The sequence below is a fragment of the Pinus tabuliformis genome, chromosome 3_1 (assembly GCF_031772625.1).
Source record: "Pinus tabuliformis cultivar Carrire ecotype Pingquan chromosome 3_1, CPIR1, whole genome shotgun sequence".
NCBI classification, from domain to species: Eukaryota; Viridiplantae; Streptophyta; class Pinopsida; order Pinales; family Pinaceae; genus Pinus; species Pinus tabuliformis.
In genome coordinates, this window is record NC_142301.1 from 265,638,652 (window position 1) to 265,652,409 (window position 13,758).

The following is a 13,758-nucleotide window of genomic DNA, read 5'->3' on the forward strand; positions in this document are numbered from 1 at the left end:
TCTACAGGCTTCATCACACCCGTAAGTGGCCCCTTTCTTCGTGTGTGGATTTCATTAGTGTGGATCTGTGCCATACTGTCTCCTTGGTCATCATCGTTCTCGTTTGTATAGAAATCCCACAATACATTGATTTGAGATTCTTATTCCAAGGGCTCCTCTACTTGGTATTCTTCCTCATCTTCTTGTTCTGGCTCTAGCTCCACTATAGGTTCTTCCTGGTTAAGGAGCGATCCAATAAGAGCCAGCTCTTCTGTATTTAAATTCCCTTCATTGGGTGGAGCAGGCAATGAAAGTGGACCATGACCACCTTCTGCCTTCTTACGATAGAAAGGTTTGAAAGGTTTTCTGTTGTTATACTCTCCTACACTCTCGCTTGTACTCTCTTCAGAATTCTTTTTCATATCGATGACTGTATTTGTCAACTTCTTAATGATCCGATGCAGAACTTCTACATTTGTGGTATCCTTTTCTTTGGTTTTAGCCCCCTTGTTATCACTCCCATTATTCTTCTTGGATGCCTGAGAGGCTTTATTTTCTCTGGTTGTAGGGTGGAATGCTGTGAGACTGAGCATTTCATTCTCGAATTTTACTGCTTCATCGATAGCACCTTGTAAGGTTTGTGCGTTACTCCTCTTGACCCACATCGCAGTAGGGATAGGGAGAGCAGTGATGTAGAATTCCATGAGCACCTCCTCAGTAGGTCTAGCAGTGGCTGGGATTATGTTGAACAGGGTGTTGAACCAGATGTTAAAATCCTTGACCTTTTCTTTGGTTTCCATTTTCAAACGGGATAGTTCTAGAACTAAGGCCGTAGGGGTTTTGTCATCACCATACTTGTCTAAAAAGGCCCGTTGAAAGGCAGCCCACGAAGTGATTGATCCTATTATCAAGCTAAAGTACCATGTGGAAGTTGCACTAATCAGGGTAAAAGGGAATAGGTGACAAACTATATCTTCATCAGCTACCCCTAGCATGCACATGACTAGGAAGAACGAATTGATATGGTTTTCAGCGGTGTCTCCCCGCTCAGGGTCGAATTTAGGCAGTACTTTTTTTGCATTCTTGGGTAAGGGATGCTGCTGCCCAGGTATTTCCACGACATCCTGAGCGAGCCAGGGAGGCAGTGCTCCCGGAGGAGGTGGGAGTTGGTTTCCACCTGGTTGATGAATATTAACCATATTGAGGATAGGGATGTTCTGGTTGAGGTTTTCTTCGTTAGGATTTTCCAAATCAGGCCAGGGATTGCCTTCAGATGGGGAATCCTTAGGGATTTCTTCCCAAGGAGAGTTGATACTCTGCAAAGAATCAATCACAATATCTTCAAGAGAAGGGGCTGCAGATGTCTCTTTGTTTATGTGATAGACCCTTGGTTTTCTTTTTGCTATCGAAGGTAAATATTGAAAGATAGGGAGCTGTGATAGGGAACAAGTGTAAGCTTGAGTAAGTCTTCTTCCTGGTTGTTCCTAAGTGACATGATACTCCCACAGTGTCTCTTCTTCGAAATGAGGCTTTTCCGAATAAGGGGAAGGGTCTTTTCGACCTTCACAATCCATGTATTAATCTTTTTGGATCCATGCGTGGCACTTATAGATGAAATTTTGAAAATATGTGGATGACGGTTCAACCCTCCTTCTAGTGCCAATTTGTTGATATGGTGAATTTTTGCTATACCAACAAGGGGAACTAACCCGATCGCAAGCCCCAATTAGACCAGCTTTCGTTTGGAATGGCTAGTTCCAACGGGTTTTAGGGGACCCGTAAACTGTTAGGGGACAAGAAGGCTTCAATTAAATCAACAAAATTAAAACAACTAACCTATATGTATCAACTCCTATCTAAGCTATTTCTAACTACTCTAGTTTATATCCTAACTATCCTAACCTATCCTGTAGGAGCAAAACAAAGGAGGTTAAACATCATATATAAATCCCAAATCCAAATGAATCAATTACTGGTCCACTTAAGAACAAAGCTTTATTAAATCCTAATTGCAATCCAATCATTCATACAAGAATACACATTCCATTTTATGGAAGAAAATCTTGCAACTGATGTCTAACATAGTTTTGAATCAACAACCTTTCATGATTTAACCATGATGTTGAATCATATTCAAATAACCAGGCATAACCATGAACTGCAAGTTATCAATATGCACAAGAAAAACAAATATACATTTGCATTTATGTCACCGACAACATTCTGATTAAAACACATAAGAGAAGAGGAAAACCAATTTGAAACACAGGCTCCTCATTGAACCAAGAAATGTCTCTTTATTCACAATAAATCAGAGTTGTTTTTTCCAAACAAAAGGCCCTCCTCTCCTATCAGGAGGTAATACTTATGCAACCCTCCATGACCCTCCCTCTTCCATGAACTTTCATTTCCCCCCTTTCATTACACAAGTCAGCATATGCAGATGAGAATGGTCAGTGAAACTGCTGACACGCCGAGGTCACCCTTGGTGGAGCGTTCTCATTCCTGGGGAAATGATTGGATGCCTTTGGAACAGAGGAGGATTACGTGTCATTTCTTAGCACCTGTGTGGAGTGGCTATCATTCTTTGTCATTTCTTGAAGAAACTGAAGATGCTGCACTCATCATCCCCACATTTGGCATGCTTTGTGATGTATCTGGTAATGATGACATCTTGATTGATTAGCGATGTCACGAATTCTTCCACTGAACTGAAGGAGTGCCTCCATTATGCAGTTTGGTGGTCCGTGTTCCCTTTTGCAGAGTGTTTCGCAATGCTGACACAGGTAGGGCAGAGGTGTCATCCTGATACAACCCACCTTCATCCATTACCGGGTCTGCTCAAATTTGCCTGCAAAATAATCCATATCAGCTATGACGGTGAGACATATGGCAAACAGGGCTACAAAACATGAATCTTGCGTTTATAACATCAAATGTGAAAGAATTCCCCTTTATTTTAATTTATGCACTGATTAAGTCTCGTGAATGTAAATTCGATTTGCATTGCAAATCCTTGCAAAACATAGAGCGAAATCCAAAACCCAGACTTGAAATACTATGGGTGGGAGCCTATACCATATTGGGTCTGCCATATGGAATTTCCCATAAAAAACCGCGACCTAGCACTTTACCGAATACACAAGAAACACGAGAAAAACCCGCACCAGGGCTGTATACCCGAACTTCAAATTTTATATGCCCGGGCCTAAAATTATCGGCGGGTCCGGCGTATGGTGTCACACCTTATGCATGAGTTCTAGACCCCACCGATAGTGATTTTACGATGGGGAGGGGTGGACCCGATAACATGTAAATTATGTTTAATTAGATTGGCGGGTTCGCCATATCACATATCGCAATATGCGCAAGCCTAGGACTCGACCGATTGCGATATGCGATTAGGCCAGATCCAATATATATATATATATATATATATATATATATATATATATATATATATATATATATATATATATATATATATATAGCCTCGATGGGTCCGTAGTGTATGATTTCCCTTTGTAAACCCTGACTTCAACATTTTTCCAAAAACACAAGAAAGTATGGGAAAGCCCCATGTCCAGCCATAAGGCCAGACCTGAAATGTTATATGCTTTGGTCTATAATCATCGGCGGGTCTGGGGTATAACGATGTGCCTTATATATAGGCCCCAGACCCTGCCGATTGCGATATGCGATTGGGAGGGCAGACCCGATAGAATATATATCGTGGTTAATATAGCTGTTGGGTCTAGAAGACATACACGCCCTTTATATATATATCTTTGGGGCTTGGCCGATAGCGATTTGCGATGGGGCTTCAGACCCGAAATATATGCATTTGGGTTAATAAAACCTATCGGGTCATGAAGCCATGAATGCGTTGTGTTAATTGCAATAGGTCCAAAAAAGGGATTTATGCATGTTTTGCGAAGCATTTCCGCTATAAGGAATTGTGATGGGAATAATGATGCGATAGAAGGTTTTGAGGGCTTAAAAGGTTCTGATAGGGGGAATGAATGGAAGGCTAGGCTGGGTGATGAATGGATCGTGCACAGCGAGTTAAAGTCTCTGGGACTAAACAACTCATTCAGAGAGGTAGAAGACCAACTTTCAGGGGACCCATTCAAAATTGCTGCCAAGGCAAGTTTTGATAGGGTGGTTGTTGTGGCCACAACAAAACCTTAGTAGAAAAAAAACTTATAGTGAAAATTCGACGATGACCTGTTTGAGATGGAATTCTGGAGCTTGCAAAAACCTTAACTTCCTTAGATCATGTCTCTGAAAATATAGTGATACAAGATCTGAAATTCAGACTCGAGGATCATCGAGATTTAATATCAAATGGGTTTTGTTTTTAGCTTCTGAAACATTGTAGGAATTTTTTTTATAGCGAAAATTCCATGATGACCTATTTTGGAGCAGCGAAACCCTAAAATCCAAATCTCTGATTCCAACTATTATGAAACAAGCTCACAAAAAGATAGAAAAGATAGATCAACGACTTCAAAATCAACATCTTCATGGGGGAACCTCATTTACATTAAACAAATGAACAATTCTTGGATGGTAGAAATGACAAGACCTCTTTTCTATATATAGGAGTCTAAGTGGTCCCAATACAATCAGAGCCTACATAACAATAATATTGTAGGGGAACTACAATAACAATAGTGGGATTCTATGGGGTACAATAATAACAACATGGGGACTATATGGGCACAATAATACAATAATGGGGCTTCACTAATAAAAATAAGGGTTTACACTAGTAGTATAGGGACCTAACAACCTCGATGTTATGGGAGCCACAGTTTCATCCATTATGCAACCTATTTTTTAAGTTAATTTAAAGTTGATTAGAGTTTTATTTGAATTTGATTGAAGTTTGATTTGAAGCTAACCTAAACCCTTATTTTAAGATCTAAATCCTAACTAGAAGTATGATCTGAAGTTGAATAAAAGCATGGTTTGAAGTTGATCTGAAGTTTGAAGAGGAGAATTTTTTGAAGACTATCTTGAAGCTCATTTTGAAGGAGTCTTGGAGCAAATTTTGATTTATTTCGGAACCTATTTTGAAGAATTTTTGGAGCCTATATTGGAATTTTTTTTGAGAACTATTGAAGTCTACTTTGAAGTAGTTTATCAACTTTTTATCTGAAGAGGATTGGTGTCCTCATTCATTTTTTCCAAGTTTATGCCTAGGCTTGTTCAAGAGGATTGGTTTCCTTGTTCTAGGTTGGTGCTTTGGTTTGTATAAAAGGATTGATGTCCTTATTTGTCATTTTGGAGCCTGAATTTGTAAATGAGGATTGGTGTCCTTGTCATTGAAATCTGAGCTAAATTATACAAGTAAATTTATTTATTTATTTTATTTTTTGTATGCCCTATAATGGTTTTTGCTTCTTATTTGTAAAATATTTTTATATTGAAAAACTAACAATTGGATGAAATACTAGTGCACCCCCCCTCAATATTTCTAACAATTGGGATTAGAGCCAAATTATTCAAAACAGACTAACAACTAGAAGTAGGATCACCCAATCTTAATGGCCAATAAAGAAGGAGTTAAATTCCCCCACTTTATGGAACAATTTTTTCATTTTGGAAGATCAAAATGAAGTATTTTCTAATGTCTCTTGGTGTTGAAGTTTGGAAATAAATTATAGATGGATATAATATCCCCTCTCCTCTGCCAGCAAACCAGGACAAGAGGAATGCATATGTAGCAAATTCAAGGCTTGAACACTATATCAAGTGGCCTATGATATTCCAAATTCACCAAAGTTATGAGTTGTGAATTAGCTAAATAAATGTGGGACAAGCTTATCAATATCTAAGAAGGAAATAACAAAGAAAATAAGGCAAAGCTTCAAACATTTAGAAGGAAATTTGGAAGTCTCAAAATGAATGATGAAGAATATATTGTTGCTTACTTCCTTTGAGTAGATGAAGTAATTAACTCTCTTAGAGGGTTGGGTGAAGATTTCAAAGAAAATATGATTGTACAAAAGATTTTGAGATCTCTTCCAAATCATTTTGATGCTAAAGTTTGTGCCATAGAAGAAATAAAAGATTTGGACACTTTATCAATGGATGAGCTTCATGGAATTCTCACAACATATGAAATGAGGTCAGGAAATCCAACCCATAAGGAAGTTGCATTCAAAGCATCAAAGTCATCAAGAAAAACGAAGAACAATGATTGCACCAACGATGATTCTGATATTGAAATAGCACAACTTGTTAGGAGGTTGAAGAAGGATCCAAGATTAAAGGTAAGTTACCTCTCATTTGTTTCAGATGTGGTAAAATAGGATATTATGCTACCAAGTTTCCTCTTAAAGATGAGAGTGATGATGAAGAAGAATTTTTACCACTCAACTTAGTATGGTTCCTAAATATCCCTCCAAAATATGTCTAAATATCGCTCTAAAAGACAAGCATGAATCTCCTCTTGAAGTTGACCTGCAAAGATGAATTAAATAGATCATGTTAGCTTGCATCAATAGACACATCTCTTGACACTTTCATGCTGGATTAATATGTGGGTCGAACTACCATAAATACCCAACTAGGGTCTTCGTAAAAGCACAATGCAGAATTTAGATATCTGAAGTTTTCGGTGGGTAATTACAGTTAACCAAGTTCAGACAACCTTGAGATTTTGAGTACTAGTCATAGTCAACTATTCATGGATCTCTCTCTGAAGTTCGGATAAATGATGGCAGTCATCAAGCTCAGATCTCCAAGGATGATTTCTTTGAAATTTGGGTCACAGTCACAGTGACAAGAAAGGAGTCTAGCTCGGATGTCAAGATACATAATGAACTCGGAATAGTGATGAAGGAATAGCGAAGAACTTTCATGATGAAGGGACAACAAAGATACAAGCAAGGAGGATCTATAGTTGAGAGTTCATATGCCTCTGTAAAAGGTTTCCTAGTGTTATTTCCCAAAGCACATCCTTTGCATACTCCTTCATGGTCTTCCTTGATGTTGGGGATGCCCTTTACCATTTGAATTAGACATGGAATTATATTGTAATGAATATGTTTATATATTCTATGCCAAAGTCAGATAAGATTTTTCTTCATGTGAACTAGGGCTTGAATGATATTATAACTCTATGTAGTCTTCGTTCACAAACTCCAATAAGCTTTTCCTTTTCAATGCTTGAATCCTTTCCCAAAACTAAAACGTTACAATCTACAAAAGAAACCATATGTCCTTTATCTTCTAAAAAATAAATGGAAAGTAAATTATTTTTCAAACTTGGGACATAGTGGATGTTGTTGAAATGCAACTTTTCTCCACTTCCCAACTTCAATGATATAGATCTAAGGCCCTTGAATGCATAGTTGTTGTTGTCTCTAGCTCCACTGCATGTGGTGATGATTCTCTAGATAGAGTATGAATTTGTCCACTTTCTCCCATCATATGTCTTAAGGATCCACTATAAATGATCCATGCATTGTCATCATCAAGTGTATCTATAAGTGCAACCAAGAATCCTTCACTCTTGACTCTCCTAGATAGATTGTCACATGATCCTTCCAATCCAAATTCCTACAATTTTCATGATATTGAGTCCCATATTCAAATAAACTTCCATTGAGGTGTCAGGTGTGTGTTATATTCTTTCCATGACTACTCCGCGCGCGTGGATGTCACATGGGGGTTGGAAGCCCCCCCCTGTACGTTGCATTGGGCGCAGCAGGGGGGGCGGTTGCCCCCTGAGTCGGGGGGTATGCAAGGGGGTGGTAGCCCCCTGCACGGGATCTGGGGCAGCAACCTGGGAATTGTTTTTTTGGACCCTATATTAGGTGGGCAAACCTACCTATGGTTTTGTGCATGGATTTCACACATGGTTTTGGGCATGATAGTTTTCTATCCATGGTATTTGGTAGATCTGGTCAAGGGAACTACAATTATGTTCTAATCTAGGGTTAATGGATTGGGGTTTATGGATGCTTCAACATGTATATATATGTGTTGTAACATTGAAAGGAAGATAATGAAAAATCAATCTAGTAGTCCCAAATTTGGGATCCAGGGGAAAATCTTTGTGTATATTTGTTTTATGTTTTATGCTCTCGCCATTGTTTATGAATTCATATGCAGGTAATTTATGTACGAGGTCAAAACCTACATGAGGGAGTAACCTTTCCTTCCAAGAATTCTTTTTGTTCTTTCAATTGATAGCCAAAAAATTGATCTTCAACTAATGCTTTTTTCACCTTAGCTTTGATACCATGTTGAGAATCAATGCATGTAGGTAATAATGTTTGATTCCTCTTTTCTTTATAATTACTTGTGATTTATGCTAGCTTCTTTTACTTTATTATGTTGTCTTTCATCAAGAAATTACCAAATTAAATGTATATGAAGATCACAAGAACAAGAGACCCAAGATGTATGCACTCAACTAGGGAAAAACCCCTCCAAGGGGAAAATCAAGATGAGAAACTATAAGACCCTTTATACCTAGACAAAGACCTCCTCCAATCACCAAGTCATCACTTCCTTCCTGTAGAAGATTCCTGCCAAAGACTCCAAGTGTCAGCTTCTTAGATGTAGCTTCAATCTTGAATTTCATCCCCCAACTACAAAAAAATTCCCCCCAGCTTCAGAATTTTGGACTTACAGTAAGTTTAGAAATGTTAATAAATCAAGGGAATTATACATATTAGGTTCTTTAGGAAGATTCTCTTAGACTTTGACATTTTATTGTGATTTCTCTTTTCTTCTTATTAGTTCTTCTTTCAATTTATTATGTTCCTTTCATCACGACACATGCCAAACAAAGAAGATCACAACAAGGGACCCAAGATGTAGGCACTCAACTAGGGAAAAACCCCTATCTAGGGGAAAATCAAGTCCAATTCTTCAACTAGTAAACCAAGATGAGACAATCTAAGATCCTTTAGACCTAGACAGAAACTTCCTCCAAACACCAAGTCAGCCCTTCCTCCTAATAGTGTTAAAGAAAAGAACTCCGCTTTTTAAAAACTACATGTACTAATTTGAATATGAACCCAATCTATGATAAAATGTTATTATATGATTCTTCATTATCTCCTTTTTCCTCTTGATATGGTTATATTTCATGAATGGATCCATAAAATGTTTTTTTTTTTTTTTTTTTTTTTTTGACATTATTGCAAGGAAACAAGTTGAAATGCAAGCCATAATTTTAGAAACCACCAAAGTTGAAATGCATCATTTATATAGTAAGGAAAGAATGAAAATGCCTAAGAAATCATTGAAACACATCATTATAATTTTAGCAAGTTACTAGATTTGGAAATTATGAATTCTTGGTATATTAAAATTATGTGTTGCATTGATATTGGGTGGCTTAGGAAAATGCATGTTTGAAATGTTCAAATTCATGATTTGAAATATTAATGGTATTGATGTGGATCATTTCATCTTTCTAATAAATTTTTGTTTTCAAAATTTGTATTATTTTCACTATTTGTAAAATTTGTATTAATTTCACCATTTGCAAGTAATTAACCTGTCAAAAAATGAATTTTCTTAATTTTGCATTGTTTCTTAGCTAAGGTAACTAGTTTTCACCAAAATGCATTTCCATGTTAAACTAATCACTATATTATTAATATGAAACTTGATAATTGTTCTTCATGACATAACTAACCTTCATAAAATATTGTATTTTCAATTTAAACCTCAAAATAACTGCCTTTACAAAATATGTCAAGACCACTTGTTTTACACATAATACAAATTCAACAAATGCAACTTAGTAAATACACATTGAGCCTATAGAAATTGTAACATCCATAATGTTAACTATGTTGATATTTTAATTGTAATTAGATATATGATTTATCCCTGTATGGTCATGTAAATATAAATGGGAAAAGACACAAAATAATTGTAATTATAATCTAATACCAATTGATGAAGAGGTGAAACCTTGATATGAAACACACCATGAGAACTTATGAGGAAGAGGGAAGCCAAAAAGAAGGTATTTAGAGGATTAATATTTTCCAATGGATTATTGGTTGAGCCAAATGTTCATAGGGATAAAAATTGTAAACCTTTCTCCAAGAAAATAACTAATGGATATGTGTAGCAATAACTGTCACTAGTTATGAGAAGAATGGGACAGTGGTACCATAATTGACCAAGGTATGAGAAGACCTAACGCGTAATCCCATCAAGGGAAGATACCTAAGGGAGTTGACTCATGAAAGAAGAGGAAAATATAGAGATGAAGCGTGAGTGGGTGTGAAAAGCAAGAGGAACAAAGAAAACCAAAGTGTAGCACAAGGAGTTGCACCAAAAAAAAAACACCAACACTCGTGAGGGTTCTCATGAGAAAAAGAATGGAACCCTGTGCATAATTTTGTTTGTCTGATTTCAGTGATTGAGGTCAAGTGGTGAGTTTTAGCCTGAGCCAGAGGGCCTTATTTTTGTTGAGAATTCTCTGTGTATGTGTGAAGGCATTGGAAGGAATTTCCAAGGGATTCTTCATTAAGCGAAGGGCTCCTTTTATACGAGTGGATGAAGGAGAGTGGCCTTCATCCTTACACAACTAGTAGCCTTCATAATTTATGTAAGCATGAGATTTAAAATGAATGAAATCATTTAAAACTTTTTGAATATCTATGCCATAAAAGTTAATTTATATTTATGAGTATGTTGGAATATTGTTGTCATTAATGTCAAAGATAGAGGAAGACTACAGATTCAAGATAAATTTGCAAGATGAATATTGTTGGAAATATTGTTTGGATACCCACAAAAAATTTAATGCCTAGTTTGGATACCTATCTTTGAGATAATTTTTACTATAAATACCTAGTTCAAATGGGAGCATGAGGTATATGGTTGAAAATATTATTCCAAGACCTTTCAAATTGTAAATGGCACTCTCTCCAACTCCATAGGAATGAGGAGATTTGATTTTTTATTTTTTATTTTTATTTGATTTGTTTATTATTATTATTATTTTTTAACGTTTTTTTCATCCCAACAAGAAATAACAGATCTGCCCAACAATTTTTTAAAGTCAGTGCAATAAGTGAATGTTGAAACACTATAAATAAAGGATATATGAGTGCAATTTAATACCATCAAAGAAAGAATTGATCTAATGCACACAAGAGAATATAGGGAATACACTTAGGGTTTTAAATCAATATTTCATCCAATTGTTAATTTTTCCAATTAAAAAACTTTTATAAATAAGCATAAACCATGCCAGGACACAAGAATTAAAAATTAAAAAATTACTTGCATAATTTTAGCTCAGATTTCAATTATGATGAAACTAATCCTCCTTTACAAATTCAAGCTTCAACCTGAAAAATAATGACACCAATCCTTTTGTACAAACTAATGAACCAACCTAGAAAAATCATTATTATTATTTTTATTATCAAAGCATGTTTTTCATGATTTATATTAGTTAAAAAAGAATAGAAGGGCATGTTCTTCGTGACCCTTGCAAAATAAGTAAAATTTGAAATTTGTTAGCATCATTTGTCTCACCTATTTGCCAAGTCATCCCTCCTTCTCCTCAAGTCATCTCAGCCACATGTGGTACCCATTCACCTATGGAAAGGACTATATATATAGTTTACTCATGTCTCAATTGGATCTCATCATTGGCATACACACATATGATTTAAAAGGAATCATAAGCTACTCACTCAAAGACAAGAATACTCACTCTACATGAAGCTACTCTATCTTGTAGGCCGAGAACAAAATATATAGTTACTTGCTCTAGGGAACAATACCTTTATGGTGAAAAATATATCTCTCATGCTTGAAACAATGCAAATTCTATCCCTAAAGCTTGAAACAACGTGAAGCTTATCTTTGAAGCTTATACACAATGTGAAGTACATTCTTGAAGCATGGAGGACAATGTGAAATATCTCTTAAGGATAGAAACAATGGAAAGTATCTTTGATACTCTTTTGTAGACAAATTTTCTATGACATGTTGGAAGGCTAACTTGGCATAATTGATGTGACTTGGATTTCTCTTGTTGATGAAGAATCTATAAGGAAATGATTGTTGGGTTTTCCTCTTGTGGGGTTTTCCCTATCATCTAGCCTAATCTCTAGCGTCTCTTGTCTTTTTGTTCATTGCATTTGCATAATTTCTTGATGACCTAATGAATGAAGTAATGGTTAAATAAAAGAACATATAAATAAATTATCACAAGTAATTATCATGTAAGAAATTCTATAATCTCTTTGAATTTCAACAACAATGATTTTTTGAGATCCACATTTTTCTTCAAGGGGAATATATGATTAAAAAATTACAATAATATCCTCAAGTAACAAAATCCATGAGACAAGTCAACAATAATAAGATAATAAATTTGGCTATGCATCAACCTCCAAAAATAGAGCTACAAATTAAAGCACCTCCTTTAGATGAGTATTTGACCAAATCAATCCACAACTAGATCCCCACAATATGTGCCAAATAACTAGTTCCATCCACATGTGCATCCCTTTAGCCCAGTCATTCTATGCAATGTAATTAGAATTGTATAATAAAGGCTCCGTGTTGTACATGTTAATCATCCCAAGTTGGAATCCCATGTGAGTATTCTCCATGAGTAGATGTCCTCACCAAAATAGCATGAAAATGTTTATAAACTAACCTCCTCAAGTGGATGTCCTCTTCCTCATCATGAAAAAAAAATAAAAATATGCCCTAACAAATGGATCACTCAAGAGAAGTGTGATAGAAGTAATCCAACATCAAGCTCCAATGTCTAACCATCCTCAAAACATGTGTAATAGACCCTCAATTTTCATGTGTGGCATAAACAATAAAACAAGTGTGTAACAAACTCCTCCAAAAACATGTGTAGACCAAGTAGGTGGTGTGTCCCTCCTAAGATAATATGCAAGTGAGGTTTCCAAGGTGATGCATCCCAGGTTTTGTAGCTTTAATAACACCTACAAAATTTGGATTGTTGTTACAGAGTGCACAACCCAGGCTGTTGGAGTTGGCTACAAAATTAATTAATTTAGATTAAATCATAGAGAAAAAATAGAGGGTAATTTGAGTATACTCATGAGAAAACAAAAAGGATTCAATATATTTTTATTAATTCAAAATGTGTTGTTACAGACATAACTTAGATTAAATAAAATCTCCCTCAGAGCGCTTGAATTTCCTACACAGATACATATCAACGCCATGTACAACAACCTCCTGAATCATACAACAGCCAGCCACACTCTCTAATAATTGACTAACACCAACATTCCAAAGCCAAACGTACAAGAGTTGAGAATTAAAAATCCAAAGCCTAAATGTCGAAAAAAAGTCCCTTTTCCTTCGTTATCCCCACCATTTATCCTTACATAGTTGATCTCTTCATATTCCACTAAACGAACCATTTCCCTATACTGCCAACCTCTTTATCTTCCAAACTGAACTGATTTACCTCCTCTCAGTATGCAGACAAACCAAATCTGTCTCATTCTGGTGGCACATTTAGCAGGGTTTTTCCTATAGAAACGTGGCTAAACAACTATTGGTTTTGAATGTGGAAGCAACCCTACACAGCAGGAGTATCAATAGGAAATCTTGAGAGTGTCAACAACTTGAGATTAGTCATCACAGTGATAGAATGTAGCTACAAGAGTAATGGTAGCTACCAATTTGGTGTATTAGAAACAATTATAACATGTGTTTCAATAGCGTAAAATACATGGGTGTAGAAGCACCTATTACAAACTCAGAGAACTTGTTTTTGGTTGA